The sequence below is a fragment of the Chiloscyllium plagiosum genome, unplaced genomic scaffold, assembly GCF_037043375.1.
Source record: "Chiloscyllium plagiosum isolate Xiang-an unplaced genomic scaffold, Cpla_swu_hap1 HiC_scaffold_9, whole genome shotgun sequence".
NCBI lineage: Eukaryota > Metazoa > Chordata > Chondrichthyes > Orectolobiformes > Hemiscylliidae > Chiloscyllium > Chiloscyllium plagiosum.
Window position 1 is genome coordinate 53,139,251 of NW_028270147.1, and position 22,264 is coordinate 53,161,514.

Consider the following 22,264-nt stretch of genomic DNA (forward strand, 5'->3'; position numbering starts at 1 on the left):
TGACTTGAATTCTTTAGGAGAGGTAGGGAGGGATTGCATGTGGATTTATTCATCAGGTTTCTCATGATTCAATAGCTCAGTTGTTGCAAGTGACATGATTCAATATCAAAGCCATGTTGCAGTAATGACATTTGAATGAAAATATCAATAATGTTAGCTTCCCCAGAAACATATTTCATAATTACACTGCAAAATTCAGTGACTCTCAAGTTTTTGTATTGTTTACTTCAAAGCATGAAGGAATATAAGTATTATTGACACACACCTCATTTATTTAGTTTCCAACTGCTTTTCCACATTGCTGCTGAAATCTGTAGTCCACATCATGGCAGAATTGATGTTTAATCTCACTATTCATCCATTCACTCATTAAACCCCTTGCCTAGATTTCACTCTGAGCAAGATCTAGTTTGCTTGCTGAGTGATTTGCTGCTCTTAGGTTCAGCTGGTGGGAGAAATGATTTTGTAGCATGCTTGAAAGCTGCTGCTACAGAATTACCACTGGCAAGGATTACTATGGGCAGGCCTTTAAAACCAGCAATTTCTTTTCAGAAACATCAGAGAAAAGGCCAGATACAACATTGATCATTGCTATATTCCTTAATTACTTTTCCTTCAAAGGGTATTATCAATGGGTGAATAGTTACAGGAAAGGATTTGAAACACTGTTGGCTAGCTTTAACTGCAATTTTTAAAATAATTATTTGAATAATTATAGTGAAATTGTGATGATTGCTAATGATGCCCAGGTTTTTCTGGGCTCTTTCATCAAATCAAGCAAACGGAGAATATTTTAAAGTGGTTATGAAAATGTCCAATCTTTATGATGGAGAATGAAGCAATATATAGTGGGTAGAAAGATGAACTTTTTTTTTAAAGAAACATGTATATTCTGTTCTGGTGGAGCTAGCTAGAGGATTGCAATATTCCTATCAGACTTGATCTTTGCCAACCATTGCCAAGCTTTCACATTCCAACTCCATCAGAGCTGAGCTCTAATCTTTCTTCTTTCTTTCTTCTTTTCAGGCTTTCAGACTCTCCCACAGCAACTGTAATCCATCCCATTCCTGTAGGACCCCGATTGGGGTTTCTGTTGCAGGCCTTCCTGCCCTGGTTAGTCTGTCAGTTTAATGAGCTGATGAAAGGGAAATGGGAGAAAAACATTTTAGTAACAAATCCTTCCGTTTAATTCACAGGCTGCCCACGTCCTTGGAACTTCTGCAGTTTCTCTCTCACTGCCGTTTTCCCATGCATGCTTCCTGTCTCTAACAACCACTCCTCCCTGTATTTCTCTTGTCGAATAACTGTCACCAAGGTTAATCACAAAAAATAAAACATGGCTGAAAATGTGTTGCTGGAAAAGCGCAGCAGGTCAGGCAGCATCCAGGGAACAGGAGAATCGACGTTTCGGGCATAAGCCCTTCCTGAAACGTCGATTCTCCTGTTCCCTGGATGCTGCCTGACCTGCTGCGCTTTTCCAGCAACACATTTTCAGCTCTGATCTCCAGTATCTGCAGACCTCACTTTCTCCTCAAAAATAAAACATGGTAAAATGACCCATCTAGCTGCCACCGTGTATCCAGAATAAAATGTAAACTCCTTTTGATACTGTTCAGGCCAAGTCAACATAGAACATAGAGCATTACAGCGCAGTATAGGCCCTTTGGCCCTCAATGTTGCGCCAACCAGTCATACCAATCTGAAGCCCATCTAACCTACACTATTCCATGTATGTCCATATGCTTGTCCAATGACGACTTAAATGTACCTAAAGTTGGCGAATCTACTACCGTTGCAGACAAAGCATTCCATACCCTTACTACTCTCTGAGTAAAGAAACTACCTCTGACATCTGTTCTATATCTATCAATTTAAAGCTATGCCCCCTTGTGCTCACCGTCACCATACTTGGAAAAAGGCTCTCCCGGTCCACCCTATCTAATCCTTTGATTATCTTATATGTCTCTATTAAGATGTTCATATGACCAAAGCATGAAGTTGGCTTCAAAGGTAGTACTGAACCACTGAGATAATTTAATTTATATCTGAATGTTCTAGTGGGAGGTCTGTAGCTTCTTTCTGTATCTGGCTTTTTGATTTTCTCATCTTCATTTATTGTGATTTTGGGGAAAAAATCATTATTTGGGTTATTTTGTGGTTAACCTTTTGGGATGGGTATATACCCTATATGGATTAAGAACAGCATGAATGAGTACAACGTTAATGCAACCAGTAAACTGTACTATTTCAAATCCTACTTTTACAAATCCCTCATTCTATCCTTTTTTAACGTTCTTTTTCTCTTTACAGTCAGAATACGTAAATAAATAGATTTTAAAAGCATTTATTAATGCAATTATATACTGTTCAGTTCTGTAAAGATCCAACTGTAAGTGAGTGTTATATTGTCTGGTTTATTTATGATTGTGTACATAATTACATTTATGGTGAACAGAACAGCTGGAAATTTTAAAAAAAGACTCAGACTAATCCACTGCCTTGTTTGCCTGGGGGGGGGGGGGTCACTGTTTCTGGCTACTGACTGTTTATTTAACCCTATAACTTTGTGGTTAATGGCCCGGGAGGGATTGGGCATGTCATTATTTAATGACCATGGAACCTGTAATCCAGGCCACAGATTCATTACTGCACGCACTTTTTGTAGTCTAGAATGCGTATCTAATAGCAACCAATGCCTTTTTCTATCTTCTGACTCGGAATCCATTTGGGGAGTTGGGAATTTCCATCCCTTAGAATCAGTAACATCTGTGTGTGGGAATTCTGCAAGGAGTATTACACACAAAAAAATCCTTGTTTTAGCACTCTTTCCTCTTGCCCTCAAAATTATGCACTGAGAGGCATTTCTAAGGGCCCTCCTGTTAAAACGCACTTGATTATATCAGAAGAAAGAAAATAAAGGATATTGTTAAGGAGGCCTACTAAAGTTGCTAGAACTGTTCCTTTTTTTGCAGTTTGGAACAATAATAGGAAACCACAAGGAAGTACACCACAGGTATGTCTTCAACATTCCTCTTGGCAATGATTTGTTATATTCTCTGCTCATTCCAAAACAACTTTGATGTATTAAAAGCTGGTGCCGAGTTCAGTGAATGAATAGAACACACATGGCAAATAATGCCATGAACTATTTGAAATGATTCAACACTTATCCATTTGTTGCTCTGACAGGCTTTAAAATAATTTGGCTGGGGTTCAGTAATAATCAGACTGTGGATTTTGATATCACTGTATGTTTGTTTTTTTGGATGAATTTTAATCTTTTTGTAAATTAATACCACCTCATTCTTGTAAATACTGTTTTAGTTTGTGTCAGCAGATCAGAAAACGTTGTTAAACAACATAAGTTCTAAATTATGAAAATCTTATGGACAATCAATTGTATTCAGCTGGATTAATTCTAGCCAGATCTGTGTATTTTATTGCCAGGTCAACTGACATTACAAATTAACAAACAATCATAGTTTCTCTTCAGAGTTTTTGTCAGAAAATTGCTTTGTGGTAAAAACTAATGTGAATTTAGTTGCACAAATACTTGTCAGGATAGCGAGTTTCAAAATGTGTTTAGTTTGAGACTGTGGAATGTAATGAATTTACTGAGCACTCTTCACAAGACTTGCTTGACATCTGTTTCACTGAAATGAGCCAGGGCAGAAACTGCTTAAAGGCTGAAAATGATTTTAAAACTTACATCAATTTAACAAAGGAGATTGAAATTGCATCAATGTTGTGGCATTTACTTCTAAATTTATTTCTAAAGATGCAACTTTTAGAAACCTTTTGAATGAATGGACTTTTAATCTTCTCAACTAATTTATTCCAAAATAGCTTTTTTATTTTTATTATCTTTCTTTATTAAACTTAATCTGAGATAGATTAAATATTATAATAGATTTACCTGATTAACCTCTTAGTTTATGCAGTAATATTTTGAAAAGCCAATGACCTGTTTAACAGACAGTATACTTTACTGTCAGTCACTTATCTTTTTTAACCCGTCATGGCAATTAAAGATAAATTTGCGGTTAGTAACAACCAGAATAGGCCATTTAACCAGTCTGGCATGCTCTGCCATTCGATAGGATAAAGGCTGATCATCCATTTCAGTACCTTTTTCCCATTATATCCCCACATTTCCATATGTCATTGGTATTCAAAAATATGTCAAATTTAAATGTACTTAATGGCTGAGCTTTCACAGATCTCTGGGGTTGAAATATCCAAAGATTCACAACCCTGTAGGTATAAAATTTTCACCTCATCGTGGTCTTGAATGTTTTCCAACCTTATGATGAAATTGTGTTGCCTGGTTCTACACTGACAGAGGACATCTACCCATCTATCTTGCTTAATCTCAGCTGATGGTGATACTGGACAGGTCAGATCCCAGAATGACACCTGGCTTGTTAGATTGTATGTTTAATTTTTGCAGTTGGTTAGTGGAATGGTTAGTCACTGAAACATTTTTATATGAGGCTGCTGGTGTTCTTTGAGTTCAAAACATAAGTTTATTATAAAATAAAAATAGATAAATTAATGAAAATATGTATGTAGAAGACAGTTATACTAGGAGAAACTTTTATTTTCTGAACCGAACTCTAGATTCTTCAGAACTAAAACTTCGAGTCTTCTGCTCTGAATTTAAAACCAAACTAATTGTCTTGATGTGTTTACTTTACCTATCATAAGCTCAACAGTTTTTCTATCCATTAACATTACAGGATTCTCTCTGGCAGTTTTTTGCAATTACTTGCTTTCTTGGAACTAATGTATTTATGTCATAGGCCAAAAGCCTTTCTGACATGCATTTTAGAAAAAAAATAGCCTTTGCAGAACTGACCTGCAACCAGCTGCCCCTATTTTGAAAACCAATTCCAAATAAAATATGTGTTTCACATTTCATCACAATCCATATCACCGTTAAAAACTAGCAGCAGGAGTAGGCCATACTGTCTCCATTAGCCTACTCCACAATTCAGTAAGATCACGGCTGATCTACTATTCCTCATATCCACTTTACTTCATTTTCCCGATAAACCTTGATTCCTCAACTGATCACAAATTTATCTAACTCAACCTTAAATGTACACAAGGACTCTGAACCCATTTAATTGTCCCTTAAAGTGCTTTGTAAGTTTCAATGAAATCACCCTTTCATTCTCCGAAACAGGAGAATGCAGACCTAGTTTTTCCAATGTCTTTTCATAGGCTGATCCCACCATTCCAGAATATGCCTGACCTTTTGCTGCACTCCCTCAATACTCATAATATTCTTCCCAAGGTAATGGGAACAAAAACAGCAGTCTGTATACCAGGTGTGGTTAGAATTAGGATTAGCAATAGGGTTCCCTTTTTTTCACTTACCATCACCCCTTTTCCCACCCTGGTTGTTTGCAACAATGTTTTTTATGAAAGATCTCTTTCCTTGTGGATACCTTTCTCCCAGATTAAACTTTACTAATGTTTTTAAAGGAGCTAAGTCAAGCAGACTATTTTCAGTTAACAACGATTTCACTCATTATTAAACATGGGAAGAATTAATAACACAACTCACATGCACATATTAGAAATAAGAAATGAGGCCAAAAAGATAAAAGTTTAAAAAACAGATGTAGCGATCAGTCCCTGAATTGTTGACAAAGAGCAGATGGTTGAACATTGTGGCTGGTGCATTGGAGGGTACTGCCACTGCTGACATTCACGTTGAACAGCGAGTTTCACGATCCTTAGTTTTGCAGATTAGTTGAGATTCTGTAGTTCTGATTCCTTCCAACTATGATTGAATTCCAGAATTCAGGATAAGGATATGCTGTCCTGTTTTCCCTTTGTTTGGCAGTAAAGATAGATGATTTCAAGCACTGAGGGTGATCCAGTTTTTATCTGCAACACAGGAGTAACAAGGGGATAATTGATATTCATTGATTTGATTTATTGTCACATGTATGAATGTACAGTGAGAAGTTTTGTATGTGAGCAGGCACAGGCAGATCATGGTAAGCAAGGACATACAGATCACAGGGTGAAAAAGAACTTGTACAGAGTAAGTCATACAGGTTACACCACACAGAATGTGCGCTAGGCAAGATCAATATTATTCTTTGACTATAACCTTCACTGCATGTTAACACTCAAACACGAGAATGTTCAGTTTCGCTAATACTTTCAGTAGAGTTTCAAATTGCTTTTTAACCCAATCTTGTGTATTCTTCAAGGTGAAAAATAGAAAATGTGTCTGCATTTGGGTCATAATCCATTGATTGTTGCTTGCTGTTTTACAAAAGGTCGTCAGCCCTTGCTATATTTATAGTCAGCAAAGATTATAGTTCAGTCTTTTTTGACTCACCTCTTTTTTCCTTTAGAAGGCTGTAGTTTGAAATTTCATTCAGAGTTGTGCGGGTTCTGTGGGTGTCTCTCTTCAGACAGCCACTTAATATATATCTGTAGCTACTTTTTTTTCATAAGTGTCCTCTCTTTAAAAAAAGCACATTTGCTATTTCAAATTATAAGTGTACGCAGTACTTTGGGGTTCTGACCCATGGTCATGGAAACCATTCTGCTTAAAATTGAATGAACTGACTTTCTGTAATAATGTAAAATTCTATATATTATGGTCACTCATCCCCAAAGATTCTGTTATATCAAGATTAACTAGCTATTTTTTGTTACATGATAGTAGATCCAGAATAGCCCATTCTTGTTGGTTCCTTAACATGCTCTGTAAGAATAAAATCATACGTATCATTCTCCAGAAACTCACTTTCATAGCAATAGTGTTCATTAGACTTACTCAGTGTACATGTGGATTAAAGTTATTCATGATTGCTGAAATACAAGGCTACATTCTTTTCTAATATCCTGATTAATACCATGCTCCATACTAAAATTACTGTTTGGTGGCCTACAAAAAACTCCAACCAATACTTGCTGCCCCTTGTTACTTCTTATTTCTATCCAGACAGATTTCACATATTGTATGCTGATCTGAGATCAACTCTTACTAATGTATTGATCCCATCACTTATTATCAACGCAGCATACCTCCTTTTCCATTTTGCCAGTTTTTGCTAAATGAGGAACATCTTGGAATATTCAACTTCCAGTCTGCACCCTGTAGCTGTGTTTTCATAATATCAATTAGAATATATCACATTGGTTAATATTGGATTGCATTGGAGCAAAAATTAGCAAACCAGGTCCACCCTTATTCATATGACTACAGATATATACAATAAACATTGCTTTGTTAACCAATTATTTTCGCTGTAGTAATTCTTTTAAAGACAGTCCATTCCATCGTATTCATAAAATCTGACTTTCAAATTGTTATGTGGAAGTTTTATTTCTTCTTTATGAGTTCTCTGCCTGAAGGCATGTCTGATCCATAGCACCACAATTTTCACCATGGGTAGGGTAAGGAGGTAGGTCCTGAGTTCACACCATCTGTAATAGGGATCAAAATCTGTGCTATTGGCACTAATCTGATCCACACCAGCTATCTGGCCAACCAAAGCAACCTGCCAAGCATTTTGAGCATTTTCCATGCATGTTGTAGCCTGAAGGTACAGTAGTGATGGTAGAGGGTCCAGCTCTTTCTATCATATAGATGATAGTAATCTCTCCTACTGCCACTGACAAATGTTGAAGAGATTTATAACTTTCTCGCGAACTTGTTTGGGAATGTTATTAAAAATCCTTCCCTGGCCATTAAGTCCTGGAGTGGGAATTGAATCTGGACGTCTGGCACGGGGACAGGAACTCTATCCACCAAACCACAAAATCTTTCAAGTATAATTTAGGAAACTGCTCATATGTTCCAAATATCCCAAAATGCTTTGCAGCCAGAGGTACTTTGTAAGTTAAATTAAAACCACAGACATTGGAGATCTGAAACAAAAGTAGAAAATGCTAGAGAAACACAGCAGGTCTGGCAGCATCTGTAAAGAGATAAATGGAGTCCAGTGACCATTTGACAGTGAAAGCAGCTGGGAAATGGTGATATTTATGCTGATGAGGAGTTAGTGAGGTTTGGGGGTGAGAGTGGTGAGGAGTGGGCAGAATACATGGAGGTGTTGCTGAGACAGTGAAAGACAAAAAGGAGAGGCAAACTAAAGGATTGGTGATAAGCCAAGAAGGAGATAAATGATGAAGCAGTACTAACAAAATGTGTTGACTATGCAGGGTGTACCCTTCCTAACAGGTCTAGGGATGTGGGGGTGGATTAAAAAATGTTCTAGTTCTGAAATTGTTAAACTCAGTGTCAAATTCTGAGAGTTGCAAGGTACCTAGGTGGAAGATGACGTGTAAATTCTCCAGCTTGCATTGAGGGAATATAGAATCCCTACAGTTTGGAAACAGGCCCTTCGGCCCAACAAGTCCACACCAACCCTCCAAAGAGTAACACACCCATTCTCCTACCCTATATTTACCCCTGACAATACATCTAACCAGAGGATGTGGTGGAGACTGGTACAATTACAACACTTAAAAGGCATATATGAATAGGAAAGGTTTGGAGGGATATGGGCCAGGTGCTGGCAGGTGGGACTAGATTGGGTTGGGATATCTGGTCGGCATGGGCAATTTAGCCTGGCCAATTCACCTAACCTTCATATGCTTGGATTGTGGGAAGAAACCCATACAGACACACAGAGAACATGCAAACTCCACAAGTCAGCCAAGGCTGGAATCAAACCCAGGTCCCTGGCACTATCATAGAGATATACAGCCCAGAACAGACCCTTCGGTCCAACCCATCCATGCCGACCAGATATCCCAACCCAATCTAGTCCCACCTGCCAGCACCTGGCCCATATCCCTCCAAATCTTTCCTATTCATATATGCCTTTTAAGTGTTGTAATTGTACCAATCTCCACCACATCCTCTGGCAGCTCATTCCATACACGCACCACGATCTGCATGAAAAAGTTGCCCCTTAGGTCTCTTTTATATCTTTCCCCTCTCACCCTAAACCTATGCCCTCTAGTTCTGAACTTCCTGACCCCAGGGAAAAGACTGTCTATTTATCCTATCCATGCCAGTCATAATTTTGTAAACCTCTATAAGGTCACCCCCCAGCCTCCGACACTCCAGGGAAAACAGCCTCAGCCTGTCCAGCCTCTCCCTGTAGCTCAAATCCTCCAACCCTGGCAACATCCTTGTAAATCTTTTCTGAACCCTTTCAAGTTTCACAACATCTTTCCGATAGGACTGAGACCAGAATTGCATGCAATATTCCAACAATGGCATACCAATGTCCTGTACAGCCACAACATGACCTCCCAACTCCTGTACTCAATACTCTGACCAATAAAGGAAAGCATACCAAATGCCTTCTTCACTATCCTATCTACCTGCGACTCCACTTTCAAGGAGCTAGACAGCAGTGCTAACCACTGAGCTACCGTGCTACCTGACATAGTGGTATATTGGAGTAGCACACAAGTGGAAGTTTGGGGTCATTTTTACAAACAGAAACTGCCATATTATCATTTTTACTATTACAATTTCTGTCTCAGGCCTCTGTTGCAATACTCCAGTGAAGCTCAATACAAGTTGCAGTGTTATTGAGTTAATAGCATATGGATGTATCTATACCACAAAGATGTATGGTTCAAGAAGGCAGCTCACCACCTCAAGACCAACTATGGGCCAATAAATGCTGGCACTCAAAACAAAGTTGGCTTCAATTTCAACAGTCCGTGCATAAATTCCAAACATTGTCTTTAAGTCATAGAAGTCTTTTAATGTTACTTGGATTTGTAACTTTTGGTACTAACTCAATCCTAGGCTGATGTTCTTTCTCTGGGGTGTGTCATTCCTGTGGCAGAAGCTGCTGCTGTGGTAAATAGTGTTGCTAATCCATAACTGGTACTTGTAGTGAAATCACTCCTGAAAATTTCAGCTCAATGATCTGATCATGTATACTTATATCAACAAATAGTGACTGAAATTTGTTGGTTCAATGTCTTACTACTGCTTTGTAGATATTTGAAGAGGTGCTGCATTAATAGGGAACCATGTTTGGATGAAACATTCAACAGTTGATTTAATGGATCCCATGGCAATATTTGGAAAAGCTGTGATTTTTTTTATTAACTCGTGGGTGTCACTAGTTGGCCAGTATCTATTGCCCATCCCTCGTTGCCCTTGAGAAGGTGGTGGTGAGCTGCCTTCTTGAATTGCTGCAGTCCACATGATGTAGGGGGAGTCAAAATGCGCCCACAGAGGGAATTCCAGGATTTTCAGCCAGCGACATTGAAGAAAAAATAATATATTGGAAAGTCGGAATGGTGAGTGGATTGGAGAGGAACTTGCAGGTGATCTGCTGCTCTTACCTTCTAGGTGGAAACGGTTGTGGGTTTGGAAGGACCTGTCGAAGGATCTTTGGTGAATGCATCTCATAGACAGTATACACTGCTGTTGCTGTGCTTTGCTGGTGGAGGGAGCGGATGCTTGTGGATGTAGTGCCAATTAAGCGGGCTGCTTTGTCCTGGATGATGTCAGCTTCTAGAGTGTTGTTGGAGCTGCACTTATTCAAGAAAGTGAGAAATATTCTCCTGAATGTTGCCTTGTAGATAGTGGACAGGCTTTGGAGAGTCAGGAGTTGAGTTACTTATTGGAGGAATCCTAGCTTCTCTTGTAGCCGCTGTACGTATATAGCTAGTTCAGTTGAATTTCAGGTCAATGGTGTAACTCCCAGGATATAGGTAGTAGTGGATTCATTGGTGGTAATAGTATTGAATGCCATGGGGGGATGTGCGGTTGTCTCTTATTGGAGATAGGCATTTGTATAGTACAAATGCACTGGAGTTAATAAATTGTTCAGTAGTAAATAATAATTTTTTTCATGGCCATTTATACTGTGTAATTTGCATAATTTGGAACTGCAAATGATAGTGCATTTTTTTCAGAGAGGTATGTTTGGAGAAATGCAATTGCATTTTAGTTGACTAGCTGGCCTGCTGTAGTCACTTGACCTCTACCTCTGCTGTAAGTGGAATGTGCAGCCTGTGGGATTCATTAAATGCACGTTATTTGAAACAATGCTTATGCTGGAAAAAGCCAATAGAATCACAAAATAAATTAGGCAGCAATTGTACTAATAATTAAATGGATAAATTGCTTCCATACTCCCTTCACTTGTTTTCAAACTGTTGACTGCCGATTTGACAATGACTAATATTGTGTCCAATTTCCCATGTTACTTGTGCATCAAATAGTTTGGTTGGAAATATGTCCTTGGGGTCTTTTGGGCATCTGCAGAGCTAAGCACACCTAATATGCTGAAAGCGATTGGGGGCATTAAGAATTACCAGCTCTGAATAACTGACATAATTCCTGAGTGATACATTCACAAGACAGTTAAACTATTTAATAAAACCCCAGCTCTTCACCATTTCTGTCCCCGTCTCCAGTCTTCAAGATAATGACGCTTTTTTTTACTTTACAAGGAATTCCTTTGTGAAACCTACTTCATTGTGTTCATCTATAATACAGAATTACCCCAGCTTCACAACATCTTCTGGATGATTGCATTTGTTACTTGACTCCATCTTGCTCCAGAGACGTATTTGTGAATATAATTCTTCCTGGTAGGACCTGTATTACCTTGCATACAATTAATGTGGCTCTGCACTAGAGGAAAAAGTCTTACACTTGAAAGATGCTTCCCCCTCTCATTCACGTTATGCTGTACATCATGATTTTTGATGAACACCTTTAATGTCTCCATTTTATAATAGGAGAATCCTGTAGGAGTATTTTCCTGTGGCAATTTGATGAACCAGTTAAATCACTGAAAAAAAATGCATCCTCTTTTTTTTCTCAAATTCAATGCTTCTAAGTGTCCATAATAAGATTTTAAGCATATAAACAATAGCATTATGAAATTAACCAATAAGTTATTGTTTTCTTACTTAATAAAAAAAAATGAGCAGAATCTTTTGAGACCCCCACCAGCAAAATGGTAATGAGGGAACGCATTACGACTGATGTTGGTGGAGGTGGGGTAGCTCTATGGTCATTAATAACCTAGGGGTGGGGCTTCTGCCTGTCACTCAGGAGGAAGTGCTGATTTGGAAAGCAGTGCCAACAAGAAGAGTTGCTGCTCTGCAGCCTAAAGGTGGTCTTATGATCTCAGCTGATGGTACCACTGGACAAGTCAGATCCCAGAATGAAATCTGGCATTTTTAAAAAATTTTAGTTAACTTGCTGGTCACTCATTGAAATAACTGCAGATTTCTTTAACAATGAACAGAAGTTTTAACAGGAGATGAAACAAAAAAGAACAATATATTTATAGAATAGAGTTAATTACACCTTTCTTCCAAAAAAATTTTCAACCCACTTTCCAACACGATCCATTACAGAGCCTCACATCCAGAGAAATTGCTTCCCATATCAAAACAAGTTCTACTACATTAGCCCTGTGTCTGTTCTGTGAATTGTCTTCTTGCACAATATTGAAAAAAACATGGTTACATTTTCTCAGCTTTTAATAATCTGCAGATTCTAAACATACACCCCTAGTCTGGAAGTTGCAAAACTAAATTTTCTACATAGGTAATTGTGTTTTCCCTGAACTATCCTGTATTATTTTCTCAGAGGTAAAGTATATTTTCTTCTAATGCTAGTCAAGTTTACTCTGAACTGCCCTAAAAACTTCCAAGCTCTGCATTTCTTAGCTAAATAAATCCTTGACTATTTGGAAATGAAAACACGCTAATGGCTTTCAGTGTTTACTCAACCTGTCATAAACAAATATAGTAAAAACAATTTTTCATGACCTGTCCAGGGGTTCACAGTCATCTGTTCCCTGGCACATAATAGATTCGGTCATTTCTATGGAAGGGCAGTCTTACCAGTGTTTATTTTTATGTTTACGTATATTAAAAACAGGCAAAAATAGTAAATTTACTTCAACTGCAACTTATATTTAATTTTGAAGATCAAAGTAATGTTCGGGTGAATAAATAATTCCGTGTTAGAAATGGCTTCACAGCTTTGATTGAGCTGTGACAGCTACCAGCTATCCGCCCCAAGCCTTTGATAGCTTTGTCTCTGAATATAATCTCTTTCTCTCTCCTTGTCAATTTAATACAAACACATAAGTATATGTACATTCACCCATTAAATTAAAACATAAAGCAGCTTTTGAAATTTGGCCTTTTTTCAAAATTATTTAAAGAAAAGCCTCTCAGCAGGAAGCTACTTGCCAAAGAAAAATGTCCCATTAGCAGAACTGATGTATCCTGCAAAATAAAGTATACATCAAACCCAAGTTAAGCTCATGGAGTCACAGCTCACAGTACAAATGTCACTGAGAAGTTCAGACCTTTGGGAGACCTTGAGTCAAGTGAGTAAAAACTTCAACAAGATATTAAAAGACACAAAACACGAATAAAAGTTTTGCAGGCTGAGAACATTTTTATAGCCTTATTTTGGATGCTAGAAATTTCATTATGGGGAGAGATGGTATTGGATTTGCGGGAATCCACTGCACAGATTGTATCATTGAGAGCTGTAATATTCAAACTATAAAATAGCAGCTGTCATTTGTCATAGAGTGATTGCTTAACATGGGGCGAAAAAAAACACTGCAGACTACCACCTATTGGAGTAATCAGTACTGCAGGTTCTAACAAATATGTTCCGTGTACAATACTGTAATCCTTGCTCTGCACACTGCATTTAATTACTGTAGATATCAGTGTCTGTCAATCTGCACTATAACACATCGAACCATCCATCAAAATGAAACTGAAGTCTTCCAGAGGAAAGTGAAATATTTTAATCTCCTGTTCACATCTCCCAATTGCTGTGAGTCAGCTGATTCTTTGATGTAGGTTGATTGTTTGACACCCAAGAAAGAGTTTGAAAAATTATCCTTTTTGCAAAATGCAAACACCTACAAAAGTAAAATGTATCAATTTGCTCCTGAATGTACTTACATCTGAAAGACTGCTTAAAAATGGTCAAGGATGGGAAACGTTGCCAGTGAAGCCTTCCTCCATCTCACCAAAGGATGAAAGAAGGTGTAACTGAGTGTTTCCATGTTCAATTGGATTGCAGCATCTCAAGAAGGCAGCTCACATCCAAAAGGGATGGGCAATAAATGCTGAAATAGTAAGCAAGCCCATAGACCCTGAATGAACTATAAACACCAAAATAAAATTAATAAGTTACAAGTGTGTTCTCTCCAAAATTGTAAAAATTAGCTCATGAGCATGACTTTTGAAATATTTTGCTTGAAGCTATCTGTTTCAATTCTCAATTATTTCTTTCATTCTTCTCTTGTTATTGGTGTCTCTTCTTCAATTCATGAACTTCTCCTTAATCTTTCACAATTCCTTTTTGAAAATCTCTATTTGTTTAAGGAGGGATGTCTTTGAATTGAATGTAGTTCAGGGAAGATGCACTAAGTTGATTCCTGAAAGGAAGGCGTTGTCTTATGGTGGAAAGTGGGTAGGTTTATCCTATAATTATTGGAGTTTAAATGAATAAGGGTTAATCTTATTGAATCATGCAAGATTCCCAGGGACTTTAAAATGACAAATGCTGAGCTGATACTTCCTCCCATCGACAAATATAGAACTTGGGGGCACATTTTCAAAATAAGGGGTTTTTCACTTAAGATGGAGTTGACAAAAAAAACCTGAGGATCTTTAATCTTTGAAACTTTCTGCCACAGACAGCAACAGAAACTAGGCCAATGAACATCTTCAAGGCTATTAGGTAAGATCTTGATCTACAAGAGAGTCAACAGATCAGTCAACTGAATGAATACAAATTATTTCAGAGAAGTCAGTATAGTTTTTAAAAAATGGATCATGTTTAACTAGCTTGATTGAGGTTTTTGATGAGGTAAGTTAACTTGTTGATGAGGGAAATCATATTGATGTGATGTGTATGAACTTCCAAAATGCATTTGATAATGTGCCACACCATATGCTTGTTACTAAAGCTGAAGCACGTTCAATAAAAAGGACAATGGAACACGGATACAGAGTTGACCAAATGACCGGAAAAAGAGAGTCATGTTGACTAATTACTTTGCAGATGGAAGCAAGTGGGGTTCCTGGGGGTTAATTCAAGGAACACTGCTTTTTTGATGTATGTCAATGATTTAGCTGTGCAGAGCACAGTTTTTAAAATTTACAGGAAATACTAAACTTGGAAGTATTGTGGACTGTAAGGTGAATAGTGATACATTTCCAAGGGATCTAGATAAGTTTTTAGAATGGGAAGTCATATAGCATTTGAATTTTACGTAGACAAATGAGAAGTGGTGTAATTTTATACATGATTTGGAGATGCCGGTGTTGGACTGGGGTGTACAAAGTTAAAAATCACACAACACCAGGTAATAGTCTAACAGGTTTAATTCGAAGCACACTAGCTTTCGGAGCGACGCTCCAAAAGCTAGTGTGCTTCCAATTAAACCTGTTGGACTATAACCTGGTGTTGTGTGATTTTTAACTTTGTAATTTTATATGAGAAGAACATGAAGTAAAGTAAAAGGCACAATTCTAGATGGTAGGGGCAGATTGTGCAAGAACAAAGGGATCTGGGGATGTATGCACATAATGGTTGAGGGTGGTAGAGCAACTTGAGAAAGTGATTAAAACGGCAAACAGAAATCTGGGTATTATAAATCTAGGCATTGGTTCCAGAACAAAGGAAATATGATAGATCTTTATAAAACATTGCTTTGGCTTCAACTGATGAATTGTGGGCACTGTTCTTTAGGAAGGATGCAAAGTTATAAGGAAGTCATGAGAAAGAGTTACAACTTTCGTCACAAAAATGAAAGATTTCACTTATGTGGATGGTTTGGAAGAGCTGTGATTGCCCTACTTAGAGAAGTGAAGGTTGTGACCATGGACACAATCATTCAAAATCATGAAAGGACTGGAGGATTAGGATGTTGTTCACACTGACATCAGGGTTGCGAAACAAAGGGCACCAATTTAAGATGATTGACAAGACAACTAATGGTGACGAGGAATTTTTTTTAAATGAGGTAAGCGGTTAGGGTCTAGAATGCTCTGTTTCAGAGTGTGGCGAGATAGTTAGGTTCAGAGTTAAGACTTAAGCATTCAAAGGGGAATTGGATTACCAGCTGAAGAGGAAAAATACAACACTACTGGGAATGGACAAGAGTATGGATCAAGCTGAATTACTCTTTCAGAATCCAGCACAGATGTGATAATCTGAATAAACCACTTCTGTGTAAACATCATTCAATGATTCTAAGTATCCCCACAATTTTTCATTCCTGCCATTCCTTAAAATTTTCTGTCTTCCTATTTTCTCCCTTCAATTTAACCTGTATTCCTTGTTTGCCTTTTCTCTTACCATTTTCTCTTTTTCACTTGTTCACTTTCTGATTTGTTTCTTTTTTTTCTCATTCCCCTGTTGTCTTTCAGCTATTCCTTTTTTCATTTTTGTCACATAATTATCGAATATAATTTCTCTCCTGCATTCTAACCTGAATTGGGAAAGAACACAGTGGAGAATGTCCTAAAATTCCAGCAGAAGAAACTATAATGCACATTATTTCTCCATGTATTGCATTAGAATGGTCATAGTTGTGCCAGTGGATTTTTCTTGATCTCACATTTCAATACACTTACTGCTGCTGTCCAGAGCCTTACGATAAATAATTGACAGTGACATTTATTATTCAATTCTTTGCTGAGCTCCAATTAAGTTGACAGTTTAATAACTGAATATTGGATCAAAAATGAGAGAATCATAAATTATTCCACAATATTATGATGCCAGTTGATGGTATTACTGAGCATGTCAGATTCCAGACTGAAACTTGTCCTGTTAGATAAAAGTTTGATTTGTTTTAGTTTCAACAAAGGGCAATCGTGCTGAAACATAAACACACAATATCACAGATTTTGATTTAATAATAAAACATATTTATTAACAAAAGAAATGAAGACAAAATAAAATGAAGAATAAATAAAACTAACTATTTATAACAAAAATGCAAAGGTTTTAAACATAGTAAATGTAAAATATTTTCTGAAGGGGGAATTGTAGGTGGTGTTTTTCCCCATACATCTGCTGCTGTTGTCCTTCCGGGTCATACAGGTCACAGGTTTGGGAGGTCAAAGGAAGCTGAGTGAGTTACCGTAGTGCTTCTTGTAGATTGTACACACTGCTACCACTGAGCATCAGTGGTGAAGAGAAATTAATGTTCAAGTTGATGAATGGGGTGCCAATCAAGTGAGTGACTTTTCATTGGATGACGTTAAACTTCTCAAGTGTTATTGGAGCCGAACCTACCCATGCCATTGTCCATCCAGGTGGCTGGGGCCATGGATTTGAAAGCTGTAGTCAAAGGAACTTTAGTGGTTTCCTGTAGTGTTCCTTATAGATGGTATGCACTGCTGCCACTGTGTGGTTATTGATGACATATTCATTTGGGGGTGAGGATGTAAATATTGGCATGCCATTGGGCTGCTTTCAGCTGGGTGCTGTCCTGCTTCTTGAATGTTGTTGGAGCTGCACTCATTCAGGCTTTTAGGGAGTATTCCATCAGACACTTCAGTCTGGCAAATAGCATAGAAGAGACAGAATTTGAGTTTCTAGTGTCCCTAGTCTCTGACCTACTTTTGTAACCATAGTATTTGCAAGGTTGCTTCAGTTCAATTTCTGTACAATAATAACACACCAAGATTATGATAGTGGGGGGATTCAGCGATAGTAATGCAGATGTACATTCAAGGATGATAGTTAGATTCTTTCTTGTTGGAGGTAATAATTCTCTGGTACTTGTATGCATGATTGCTACTTGACAATTATTAGCTCAAGCCTGGATATTCATTCAAGTCTTGCTGCACATGAACATGTTTGGTTCAGTATCTGAGGAGTGCCAAATGTTGCTGAGAATTGTGCACACATTGGTGAACATCCCCACTTATGACCTTATGATAGAGGAAAGGCCATTAGTGAAGCAGCTGAAATGGTTAGATCTAGAACTCTACCTTGAGGAACTCCTACAGAGATGTCCTGGGACTGAGATGACTGACCTCCAACAAACATAATCATCCTCCTTTGTACTAACTCACAATACGTATGGACAGCAGGTGATTCCTTCCCCAGATGTCTCAAAATTGGTCATGGAAATTGACTCATGAAGGTGACCAATCAAAGATAAGATCTCACACAGTAAATAGAAGAGAAGGAAATGGTGAGGAGCTGCTTTCCAATCATAGGCTGGTTTTCTCTCATTCTGAAAGCTTCAGTAGTGAGCCTATTAGCAGCAATCCTGGAAAAGGAACAATGTGAGGAGATTGGACAGAGTCACTGGGAAGACCAGAGGCTGAGAGACAGGAGCCAGGACCAGTGGTTGAGAGCTGGGGTGAGGGAGGAAGTTTGGGATGCTGCCAAGAGCAGGAAAGACCATTGGCAGGGATGCTGCATGGTCTTTTTCCAAGGCTGGAAAGGCCTTTTCCTGGGCTTACACCCCTCAGTTGTGGCATAGTCCAGAGGCGTTCAGGATGGGAGAATCAGACAGTTGAACAAGTGTTTGGGGAGAGAGAAGAAGGATTAAGTAAGGAGGAAAGATGCTCTAAGGAGAGATAGGAGAAGAGGCTGTAAGAGTGTGAGGGTTAATGCAGGATAGTAGAGGTGTGGAATGGAAGAAAAGGCTGCAAGAATGATATGGGTGAAGAGGGAAATTGTAAAGGACGGAGAATAGTTTCAAATCTGTTTAAACCAAATGAATACTCAGCTAAATAAATCAAAAAATCCAAGAACTCTTCAAACCTGAGTTCACGAATTCCCTGCAATTAGATATATAAGTACAATACTTGGTGAAATGTAAGTATTAGGGATTATCATGAACATGATTATTAAATTTAAATTTCAGATTGTGATCTGAGATACTGTGAATAGACTTGTAACTGTTGGGTTAAAATATTACAACAGTGTGCATGTGTAATAGAAATACATTAGCTGAGACCAGGCCATTCTGTGGAAGACATGCTTTTTATATGCAGAGGTATGTGTCAGTTATTGTTTAAAAGTGTGTTTTTCAAAAGAAATACTTACAAGCCAAAAGATGGCTGTGGATGTAAATTCAATGGCTGTCTAAAACCCCTGAGAGGAACGATGGCATATAGATACATAGATACATAGATTGTCAAGAGAACATTAGACAACACTTCAAAGGGAAAGATGCTATTAAAAAAAACTGGATTGTGTTGCAGACTGCAGACATGATATGAGTTGAAAGGAAGGTTGTTATGGGTGAAAAGCATGTTTGTGTGTTTTACATTTCCAGGCATAGACAAGAAAGGAGGTTAAAAACCATCTGCAACCCCTTGTCTCTGTGTGCTAATGTGTTTAAGAGTGTGTGCGCTAATATTGCTAACTTTTGGTCAAGTTCCACATGTGATAAAGTGTGCAGTGAAGGGACACAGTGGAGAAATTCCACTTGAGACCTCTGTGTGAACAGGTAAAATGAAATGAAATCTCTGATCACTTAAAAACAGGTCAATTCAGCAGCAATGCAACTGGGAGAAACTGGATAAACTTCTTTTAGCTAATGCTAACAAAGAATCTCTGAATAACTCCTGAACTTCCAAAGTGAGTGAGACCCGAATCATCCACCGTAACAGCTGTTAATGAGGTTAATTCTGCTTGTCTGTGATTCCAAAAACAGCATATGTAAACACAAACACAAATTAGTATGCAATATCATCACCTAGTAAATGAATTTGTGAGAATGAAAAGATAGCCTTTGAAAATAAATTTTAGAAAGAGTAGCTTGAAAAATCTTACACGGACCACTCAAAAACACAAAGGGATTTTTTTTACCCCTGGTGTTAGGTATGAGCCTGTCCAGTGATGTGTTTTCCCATGATTCCCATTGACTCCAATTTTGTTGGGGTTTCTTGATGTCATCTCTGAATTCCTCAAAAGAAATAAAATACATCTTTCAGCCATACTCAGTGTAGTCAGAAACTGGGCTTTTTCCAGTTTACAGCAACATTAACAGCAATTTATATAGGGGTGGAAAAGCAGAGCAGGTCAGACAGCATCGAAAGAGTAGGAAAGTCAACGTTTAAAGCCAAAACTATGCTGCTTCTTTGATGCTGTCTGACCTTTTTTGGTCTTCCAGCTTCACATCTATTGACACTGACTTCCAGCATCTGTAGTCCTTACAGTCTCCTAATGACGACTTATATTTCTGTAGTACATCTAACGTAACAAAATATTCCTCGGTGTTTCACAGGAACCTTATAAAATAGCCACTTAAGTGAATTAAGTCAGATGACTGAATACTTAGTCAAAGAGGTGAATGATAATGAGTGCCTTGAAGGAGAAAATCGGGGGAGACGGAGGGGGAGGTGTGGGCTGGAAATTCCACAGCTCACCAGCAAGGCAACTAAAGGCACTGCCAACAATGGCAGAGTCCACATGATTTAGAATGGAGAAGAAACCAGATTGATGTCAAAGGATGTTGGAGGAGTTAGGGCTGAGCAAGGCCAAAGAGGGATTTAAAAATGTAGATGGGAATTTTAAAATCAAGATGATGCTTGACCAGGATCCATGTACCTCATGGAGCACAGAGTATTAGTGGAACACAACTTGCTGCCAATTAAGACAAGTTCAGCAATTTGGATGACCTCAAGTTTACAGTGTAAAATGTTGAAGATCACTCAGAACTGCATTGGAATGATTACAATTTAAAGAAAGAGATTTTCAGTAGCAAATAAGTTGAGACAGGATGAAGTCAGGACATTAGATAGAGATAGAAATGGACACATCTTGTTGATGACATGATTATGATTATGAGGTGAGTTGCTCAACATGGGATCAAACATGATACCAGAATTGCAAACAAACTGAGTATTGGAGAGGGATGGAGTTGGAGCAAGGGCACAGAGTTTAGGGTGGGGACTGAAAATAATGCTTCAGGTATCTCGATATTTCTTTGAAGGAAATGTCTGTCATCCATTATTGGATAAGAAGTGTGGGCAATTTAGTCACAAAGGATGAGTTGAGCGAGGTGATGGTGAGATGGAGCTGGGTATCATTGTGTACATGTGTCAACTAATATCATGCTTTTGGATGGTGCTCCTGCCCCTCAGCTCCAACCCCTGCTCGTTCTCTTGAATATACATGTTGGCTCCACTTAAAAAAGAAGCCGCGAGATTTAAAAGTCTCAGTGGGAGATCATGAGCGAGGCATGTCTGCTGTTAGCCTGCAGTGGTAATCCTTTTACCAAGCCTTTTTGAATCAGATCTCTTTCAAGGTGAGCTTTGATCAAACTATTTGCTTTCTTTGTTCATCAGTCAGGAGTTTGCTTTCGATCTACTGACAGGCACATGAACAGCCAACCTCAGCTTTCAATTGAATGGACCTGACAGCTGGACATCTGTTTGCAGAAAATGAAAAGCTGTTCTTTAAACATGACCTTTAGAGGTTAAGCTCACTCATCAACAGGAAGAATATGGTCAGTTTGGGAGCTGGTCAATAGAGAGTAACGAATAGCAACAATGTTTAGATTTATTGATATTGCAGGTTGTATAAATTATAATGATTACAATATTCTGTTTCTACTGCCTTCCCAGATGTTTATGCAGTGGGAACATAGCAGTAATTGAAATATTATTGTGAAGCAGACAAAAGAGACTAACAGCCCGCCTAACAGTCATTGTCAGACAGCAGAGGTAATTAGTTAAATGGCCTTGTTAAGACTACCTCTTTAATTGAAGTCGATGATTTCTTGCTGACTGATTAAAGCCATTACATGTCTGGAAACTAATTATTCTTAATTCATTTAAATAGTAAAATGATAGCAACGGTGTACAATTGAATGGCAATGATGGAAAGGCCTGAAAAATGAGTACTTAATTATCTGTGTTTGTGAATGCAAAGCCTTTTTTTAAAGAATTTGGTGCAGTTTGATGACATTGTGCCATAATTAGTGTTATCTTTCTATGGTGATTAAACACACACCAAGTTCCTCATCAAAACATACCTAGCAAAAGCTGACACAGTCCCATAAAAGTAAGGCAGACCTCTGAAATATCACCTTCATGAAATATGATGTGGAAGTGCAGTCAAGACCATCTGGTTTGCAAATGATAGAAAGTTAAATTGTCTCAATTTCAGCCACCTATTTGCTGCCAAAGTCCAACTTGATTCAACATTTAAGAAGGCCTGTAGTTGGATGAATAGCTCACCCATGTAAATGAGCATGAGACTGCTTAAATA

At 38.1% G+C, this 22,264-nt stretch overlaps 1 protein-coding gene across 1 annotated transcript in view; it reads left to right on the forward strand.

Annotated features, from left to right (window-relative positions):
• Positions 1-2,775: 2,775 nt before the first annotated feature.
• Positions 2,776-22,264, forward strand: part of frem1b (Fras1 related extracellular matrix 1b) — a 193,334-nt gene continuing 173,845 nt past the window's right edge. The window contains exon 1 of the mRNA XM_043699276.2: positions 2,776-3,013. The gene's annotated coding sequence lies outside the window, so the exon portion shown is untranslated. The remainder of the gene's footprint in view (positions 3,014-22,264) is intronic.